We start from the raw sequence: 8,022 nt of genomic DNA, 5'->3' as shown, positions 1-8,022 counted from the left end.
TTTTAGATGCCTTTTCAAAAATGTTTACAGTTTTCACTCTATTTGGACTGTTTTTAGCATAATTAGCATACTTCAGTCCCTGTTTGCCTGCTCGTAACACTTTCCACCAGTGCTACCGTGACTACTTTTTCGCTCTTAGCTTTTTATTTTGATGCGTCCCTCTCAGTCAACTGGAATATTTTGAAGTTTTTATCGTGAAGATATCCAGCTGATAAATTCCTAAGCACATTTGGTTTGTCCTTTAAAACTCTATAGACATGGGGGCGCCTGGGTGGTTCCGTCAGTTGGGCGTCTGACTTCGGCTCAGGTCAGGATCTTGCAGTTTGTGAGTTCGAGCCCCGCGTCGGGCCCTGTGCTGACATCTCAGGGCCTGGAGCCTGCTTCGGATTCTGTGTCTCCCTCTCTCTCTCTCTGCCCCTAACCCACTCGCATTCTGTCTCTGACTCTCTCACTCTCAAAAATAACTAGATTTGAAACACACACACACACACACACACACACATACACCCACAACTCGACAGACACAGAAATGTCTGTGGTTCCTTCTTTTCAAAAATAGTGACCAGAAAAAAAGCCACCCCAAATTTCACCAGATGTAAATATCACCTCTGTGGATTTCCACCCCCATCCCAACTACTTTGCAGAGGTGGAAAGTGAGAGGAATTATGGGATATAGCCATGGAGAGGAACTCAGGGATAGAGTGGCCACAGCCTTCGAAAGTTGTTCGTCCATGGGGCGCCTGGGTGGCGCAGTCGGCTAAGTGTCCGACTTCAGCCAGGTCACGATCTCGCGGTCCGTGAGTTCGAGACCCGCGTCAGGCTCTGGGCTGATGGCTCGGAGCCTGGAGCCTGCTTCCGATTCTGTGTCTCCCTCTCTCCCTGCCCCTCCCCCGTTCATGCTCTGTCTCTCTCTGTCCCAAAAATAAATAAACGTTGAAAAAAAATAAATAGTTTAGAAAGTTGTTCGTCCTGCGGACGACTTGTACTTCAGAGATAGGGACACTGTGGCCGAGACTGAGGAGAACCATCCGTTGTCCTCCTGCCCCTCAGGGTTTCATCTCTCCTCCAGGAAGGGGACATCCTTCCTGGCTTCAGGCAGGTCATTGAACTTTTTAGTGCTAGTTAAAGTTCACATCTTTAATTTTATGAGTACTTTAAGGGAAAGGGAAAATCAAGGATGGAACATCAATAACTTTCCTAATACCACATCTTGTAAGTTTTTGTTTTTTAATTAAATCGTTATGCTTATTGGGGTAGGTTCAGCATAGACCAGTAGCATAGATGTGGCATTTTCCTCAGAAAATGCTGGCTTTTTGCCGCCCGTGTTCCTTCTGCCACTTAGAATTAGCCCTGCTGTTTCATCCATGTTCTGCCAAGATAATTCTGGAAAAGCAATAAGAAAGAAGTTCATTTTTGTGTCTCCTCTACAGGTGAAGACGGTTATTGGGAGTCTGCGTGCCGCCACTGGAAAAGCTTCACCTGTAAAAGTGAGCAGTCTTCTTTTTTTTGCTACTCGAGTATGAAACATGCTACAAAATTAATATATTCATAATTTAGGTTTGTTAGGTACTTTTGTATAAGTACGCTGTAGGCAAAATTGTTCTTGCTTTTAACTATTTTGTAAGCCAGAATAACAAGTATGGTCACCACAGGATAAAATATGAAAGGAGACGCATACTTTACACCCACACACGCACGCACGCACGCACGCACGCACGCACGCACGCATACATACATACATGAAGAATAAGAATGGAGTCCCGGAGAGTAACTATTGTGTGACTCAGTTTGAAGTCACTTCTTCCCCTTGGCCTTCAGCTGTTAATGAGTTGGCCTTTTAGGTTATCTTAAACGCCTTTTATGGGCTAAAAAAGCTCTCTTTGTCCTTTTGACTTTGGGTTTTTCTGGAAGATTTTAAATCTCAATCTACCTTTGTGGTGGTAGTATTTGAAAAACCACAAAGAATGCTAAAAGGGAAGGAAGGAAGGAGTATGTCTTTTTTTTTTTCTTTTTTCAGTTCTAGACCGTTATCTTACCCTGCTTCTTTCCTAAGTACTTGATCATTCTCTACCCACATGATAAGCTATATGTCAGGACCCGGAATGCTGATGTTGCTCGATGACATATCAAGGGCTCACCAGGACGCTAGGAATAGGTGAAGAAACGCAGTGCGCTAAGCATTGCATTATCATTTTTAACTCGTCAGTTTAGACTTTCAGTGTTACATCAGGCCTCTTTCTTTCTTTTTTTTTTTTTTAACCAAACAGTAAAATAAAAGACAAAATTAAAAGCGTAAATGCAGCCCTGGGTTAGTTTTGTTGCCTTTAACTAGCAAAATAAGAATGCTTTATTGGAATCATAAATATTTGATACACTGCATTATTCTTCTTGAAGTACTCAAAGTGATTACAAAGACAAATGGTATTTTAATGGAGTCAAGATGACTTTGCCGTGTCAGAGTTCAGAATTCATCAGTGTTTTGTTAACTGGTAAAAACAATGGTTTTCTTGCCGCCGATCTTCATTGCTGGCCACAAAGTCCCAGAAGTTCCTTTGCCTAACTTATGGTGGGACGCTGAAGAGTTTAAAAATCAAGAGTCGGTAGTCCAGAGCTGACTTATTTCTTAGGCACGGTGCCCGGATCCCTGATATTTTTAAAGGCCCGGGAAAATGTTTTCATTTTAATTTCTTTCTCAAAGCAGGAGATAAGTGAATGCAATGGTGAATATAGGATAATGAAGCTTGGGCCGGATGACGTCTTTCTTTGTAACAACGCAGTTGTAAAGTGTCACTTTTGGCGTTTCTTATGGAGGAAGGGGCCACAGTGCCCACAGAAGTCTGAGTCACCGTCAGGCGCCCTCTGCATATGTGAGACCCCGTCACTCGAATGCATTTTTCTTTCTTTTTGGGGAGAGAAGTAATTATTTCTGTTTTGGAAATGATCGTCTTCTCTGTGAATGAGTCCGCGGACCCCTCTGCTCATCAGCGAGGGACACGGTTCTCGCTGCAGAGAAAAGTAACGTGTTGTTAGGCGTAGGAGCTGTGACTATCGGTGCTGTTTCTCTGGAATAAAATCCATATTTTTCCCTCCAGAGACCCACCGATACCCTGTTAGCTTTATAATATGATACAGAAAAATAAGGAAAGGGAAAGCAAGACTGACTCCGGAAGCTGTGGTCTGTGTCGGACAAGCGTTTTGCCCAAGGGGTGTGTGTTCCCGAGCCCGGTGGCTCAGCCGGCCTCCTTGCTGCCACGGGAGTCTAGAATTTTCCTCCTTCCGTAGCCGCTCATGTCTGTTACCAGGTGCACACCATTCTCAATGGCCGTGACGGATCTGGTTTTGTTTGTGTCCGAAGCCCGGATCTGGTTTTAGAGAAAATAATTCTGTTAGTCTTCAACGGTACTGACTATATACATTGTGTCTAGAATACCTCCTGAAAGTCACTTGTTGATCTTAAAGTAAGCGCATTGCATGTCTGGAGAACTTTTTTTTTTTCAAAATAGGCAACTCGCTCAAAGATAAACTACCTGAGAGCTAGGATCTTCGTCTCTTTTGTTCGTTGCTATTTTGTTCGAGAAAAAGCCAGACGTAAAAAAGAAGCTCAAATATTTGCCCAAAGAATGAATGGGCTAACGTCCTCCTTTAGAAAGACCGTATTCTGAAATTGCTTTGGGCGTGTAAGCGGACTGCTAGCCCTCTCCTCCTTAGACCGGCAAGCATCCGGGCATGCACACACAAAAATGGACATTGCACGTTAATATAAAATTGTCATCTCCCAGACTGTTACCGGCCAACTACATAAGAGCTGTCCTCTCTACATGAGCAAGCCAGTGGGGGGGAGGGGGTACCACTTAATCAGATGAAGTCAGGAAAGCAAGAGAATTCTAGAGAAAGGTGCCCCTCGCCCCAGCTATTGGAGACGTAAATCTAGAGGTATAAACAGAATCACCTGACTTTAGTTAATAGCACTTGGTGAGGTGGTCCTGGTTTACTGAAAAGTCAGAGGAGCATGGCCCTATTTCGCATGGTTTGTTGACCCGAGGAGAACTGGAATGCATTATTTTTCTGTCCATGTGCCATGAGTGTGCGCGTGTGTGTAAGAGAGAGAGAGAGAGATTCAGCTTCAAGACTGCATTTTAAAGCAGCCCCCCCCAAATATATGCATTACACAAACCCACGTGTACATTTTCTTTTTTTTTTTTTAAAGATTTGAATATTTATTTATTTTGAGAGAGAGAGAGAGAGAACAAGCAGGGGAGGTGCAGAGAGAGAGAATCGCAAGCAGTTTCCACGCCGCCAGCACAGAGCTTGATGTGGGGCTTGAACCCATGCACTGCAAGATCACGATCTGAATCGAAATCAAGAGTTGGATGCTTAACCGATTGAGCCTTCCAGGCGCCCCCGTAATTTTTTTTTTTTTCCTGAACAAACTTGCCCCTGCATTTTATTCTCATTGTGTTCTTGTCCAGGGTCCCACCCGCCCTCTGATGAAGGTATGTTGGGACAGAGCTGCCGTTAGGAGTGCACAGTATGGAGCTGTCCAAAGAGCAGAAAGATGCCAACTAAATATTCTAACGCCTGCACCAGGCGCCAGGGTGCTTGAGTGTCCTGACCTTTACTGCTCGTGCTAGCAGTTTCCGAGCCCCTTCTGAGGTCGCGTGGGGGTGCAGGATAGTGGGGCGGTTTCTAGCGAAGATCCTGAAGACTAGATGTGGTGTGTCTCCTGTGCCAGATTTGCCATCACTAAGCGCTGCCGTGATGGCTCCTGAGGGGCCTGCAGGGGGGTCGCGCTCTTCTCTGGAGGGTAGACATCCCTCGTGTCTCCCGTCCCCACACGCTCTTACTGCCCTTACGTGAGCAGGTGCATGATGCACACGCATTGAACCCAGGTCACCAGCTGCTTCTGTGGTATGTCCAAAGGGTACAGTCCTGGAGCTGAGGGCTTTGTGGGATTGAATATTGAGGCTTATTACCCCCAGGACTTACAAACAGTACAATGCAGGCATGCTCGGGGAGGGATCAGCTGTTTAGTCCTTCCGTGTCCCGCGGGTGTCCTCGCCACTGTGTTCCCAAGTCCCTGTAAGAGTGTTACTCAGGCTGATAGATTTGTTGGATGGCAGCTAATAGAAGGCTCACCAGTGGCTGCAGCGTAAATGATTCGCGCTGCGAATAAATAACTTGTTTTATTGAACTACACACTGCTAATCATATAACCATCCAGCGGAACTCTTGGCCCAGTGCTGGAGGACAGGGCTTCACGCAGGATGGGATCTTTAAAAAGTCATCGAGATGCTTTCCTTCTGCTTCGTCCACTGCAAAATCCCCTTGACGTGCGGTGTCATAAAAATGATTTTTTTAGTGTGTCATCAAAGATTAAAGGTGTTATAGCTAAATATAGTGGTTACAAAAACATAGCACAAAATTACAGCACTCAGAGAGATGTACAGATTTGACTCTGCCCAAGCATTGGGCATCTCTCCTCCATTAAAAAGTATCTCCTTGGGGCGCCTGGGTGGCTCAGTCGGTTGAGCGGCCGACTTCGGCTCAGGTCACGATCTCGCGGTCCGTGAGTTGGAGCCCCGCATCGGGCTCTGTGCTGACAGCTCAGAGCCTGGAGCCCATTTCAGATTCTGTGTCTCCCTCTCTCTCTGACCCTCCCCTGTTCATGCTCTGTCTCTCTCTGTCTCAAAAATAAACGCTAAAAAAAAAATTAAAAAAAATAATAATAAAATAAAAAGTATCTCCTGGGGCGCCTGGGTGGCTCAGTCGGTTAAGCATCCGACTTCAGCTCGGGTCATGATCTCAAGGTCCGTGAGTTCGAGCCCTGCGTCGGGCTCTGGGCCGATGGCTCAGAGCCTGGAGCCTGCTTCCGATTCTGTGTCTCCTTCTCTCTCTGCCCCTCCCCCATTCATGCTCTGTCTCTCTGTCTCAAAAATAAATTAAAAAAAAAAAAAACGTTAAAAAAAAAAAGTATCTCCTATTGGGGCGCCTGGGTGACTCAGTCTGTTGAGTGTCTGACTTTGGCTCAGGTCACGATCTCGCGGTTCATGGGTTTGAGTCCCGCATCGGGCTCTGTGCTGACAGCTCGGAGCCTGGAGCCTGCTTCAGATTCTGTGTCTCCCTCTCTCTCTGCCCTTCCCCTGCTCACACTCTGTCTCTCTCAAAAATAAACATTAAAAAAAAAAAAGTATCTCCTATTAAGGAGTTGTTGAGATCGGCTGCACCGACAACGTGAAATGTGCCCCACACGATGGGACTATACACTTAAAAATGGCTAAGATGGCAAATTTTATGTTATGTGTATTTTGCCACGATCAAAAATTTCAAAATATTTTTTGAAAGTATCGCCAGAAGTTTGCATAGCTTAAGCTGGGGTAGAGATTAAGGGGTGAGGAGAGAGTGGAGAGGGAAGACTTTCTCGCTGCAGATCTGTGTCATTAGGGAAAGGTATGACAGGGTCCCCAGCTATTCTCGAGAAAAAAAAAAGACGATAGTAGTTTAAAAAAAAAAAAGTCCTTGTTTTCTCATGAAAGGATGACCTTTGGAATGAGGAACTAGTTGCTGTTCCTGGCATGGAGCATTAGGGGATTCTCAGGACAGTATGACCTCAATTTTGTGGAATTATGGCAATAGGTTTCCGTCAAAAACAAGGAGGGGGTGGGGGCGGGGGGCTTCATGGTGAAATAGCTGGGGTTTGAGCAAGGTTGATGAGTTCCTCTTTCTACAGAGCCTTTACCACGCTGCTCTAAGTTCCATGTCTTCAAGGAGGTGCTATGGGCAGGCTTTCTCAAACTTGAGCATGGACCTCTCCCCACGGCCTCCACCTGGCCCGGCCTTATAGGGTTTTTTTTTTTAACCTGTTAACCGTGTGGTTCTGTGGAAGGTAGTTTGGTGAATACAGACGCAAGGCCAAGTATGGGAACACAAACACAGAAATTGCTTGTAGAAAGAAATAGAGAAACAACTGAAGCCAGAATTGTGACCCGTCCCCGTAGGAGGAGCTTGGAGAGCCGACGCTTCTGGACCACAAAGCCCTGCACGCCAGCTCGGGGCGCCCCATCTCCATACCCGGTAATGGGGCCAGGCCTCGTGTCTGCTCATTAGAGATTCCTCTCCTTCTGCGTTCCCCTCAGAGCGACCCGAAGGTTCCGTGTCTGAAACTTGTGGAGCACCTTGAAAGCATTTAGCTAAGCCACTGGCTCAAGGATCGGCAAAGATGATGTCCGGTCATCTGAAATTCTAATGTGGAAGAAGGTTGCCTTAGATCCTTCACTATTAACCTACGTCCAGTCTAATAACATGTGATAGATTCCGATGGGCTCCTTATGTGAACACATTTCCTGGAAGTGGCGTAAAATTCCTTAACCCGAGTCGTAATTGATACATTGTTAAAGGTGATCTGTTTCAGGATCGTTTCATAAGTGAAGGCGTACTTTGCATGAAACGTGAAGTACAGAGCACCCCGCGTTGTGAAGGGTACCAAGGCGAGAAGAAAAGGCTTCTGCCCTTGGAGAAGTTGTAAGACACAACTAACAAATAACCTTTCTGTGAAGCAGTATGTGATAAAGAGTGGCATCAGAAATGTATTTTACCAAAGAGCTTAGAAATGTGATCCGAAGAGATGTACTTCCCGTATAAATTGTTCACTTCTGGGGGGCTCAGTCAGTTGAGCGTCCGACTTCGGCTCAGGTCATGATCGCACAGCTCATGAGTTCAAGCCCTGCGTCGGGCTCTGTGCTGACAGCTCAGAGCCTGGAGCCTGCTTCCGATTCTGTGTCTCCCTCTCTCTCTGCCCCTAACCCACTCACATTCTGTCTCTGTCTCTCTCAAAAATAAATAAACCATAAAAAAAATTTTTTTTAAGTTCACTTTGGTATGTTCTCTGTCTTTGAAAATGATGCTTCTTTTTTGTTGGTTGAGTATGAAGTTATCGGTTAAGTCAAAACTGTTTAATTGTTATTCACATCATCAGTATCCTTACTTTTTTTCCACTTTTTTTCCCTGTCATGTTCTGAGAGGGCT

The 8,022-nt window shown here is 45.6% G+C and overlaps 1 protein-coding gene across 1 annotated transcript in view; it reads left to right on the top strand.

Annotated features, from left to right (window-relative positions):
- Positions 1–1,405: 1,405 nt before the first annotated feature.
- PLEKHG1 (pleckstrin homology and RhoGEF domain containing G1) overlaps positions 1,406–8,022 on the top strand; it is a 178,744-nt gene continuing 172,127 nt past the window's right edge. The window contains exon 1 of the mRNA XM_040448902.1: positions 1,406–1,487. The gene's annotated coding sequence lies outside the window, so the exon portion shown is untranslated. The remainder of the gene's footprint in view (positions 1,488–8,022) is intronic.

Source organism: Herpailurus yagouaroundi, unplaced genomic scaffold, assembly GCF_014898765.1.
Source record: "Herpailurus yagouaroundi ecotype Mexico unplaced genomic scaffold, PumYag 198, whole genome shotgun sequence".
Classification (NCBI taxonomy): Eukaryota; Metazoa; Chordata; class Mammalia; order Carnivora; family Felidae; genus Herpailurus; species Herpailurus yagouaroundi.
Note: the sequence above shows the minus strand (reverse complement) of the source record. Positions and strands in the feature narration are given on the sequence as shown.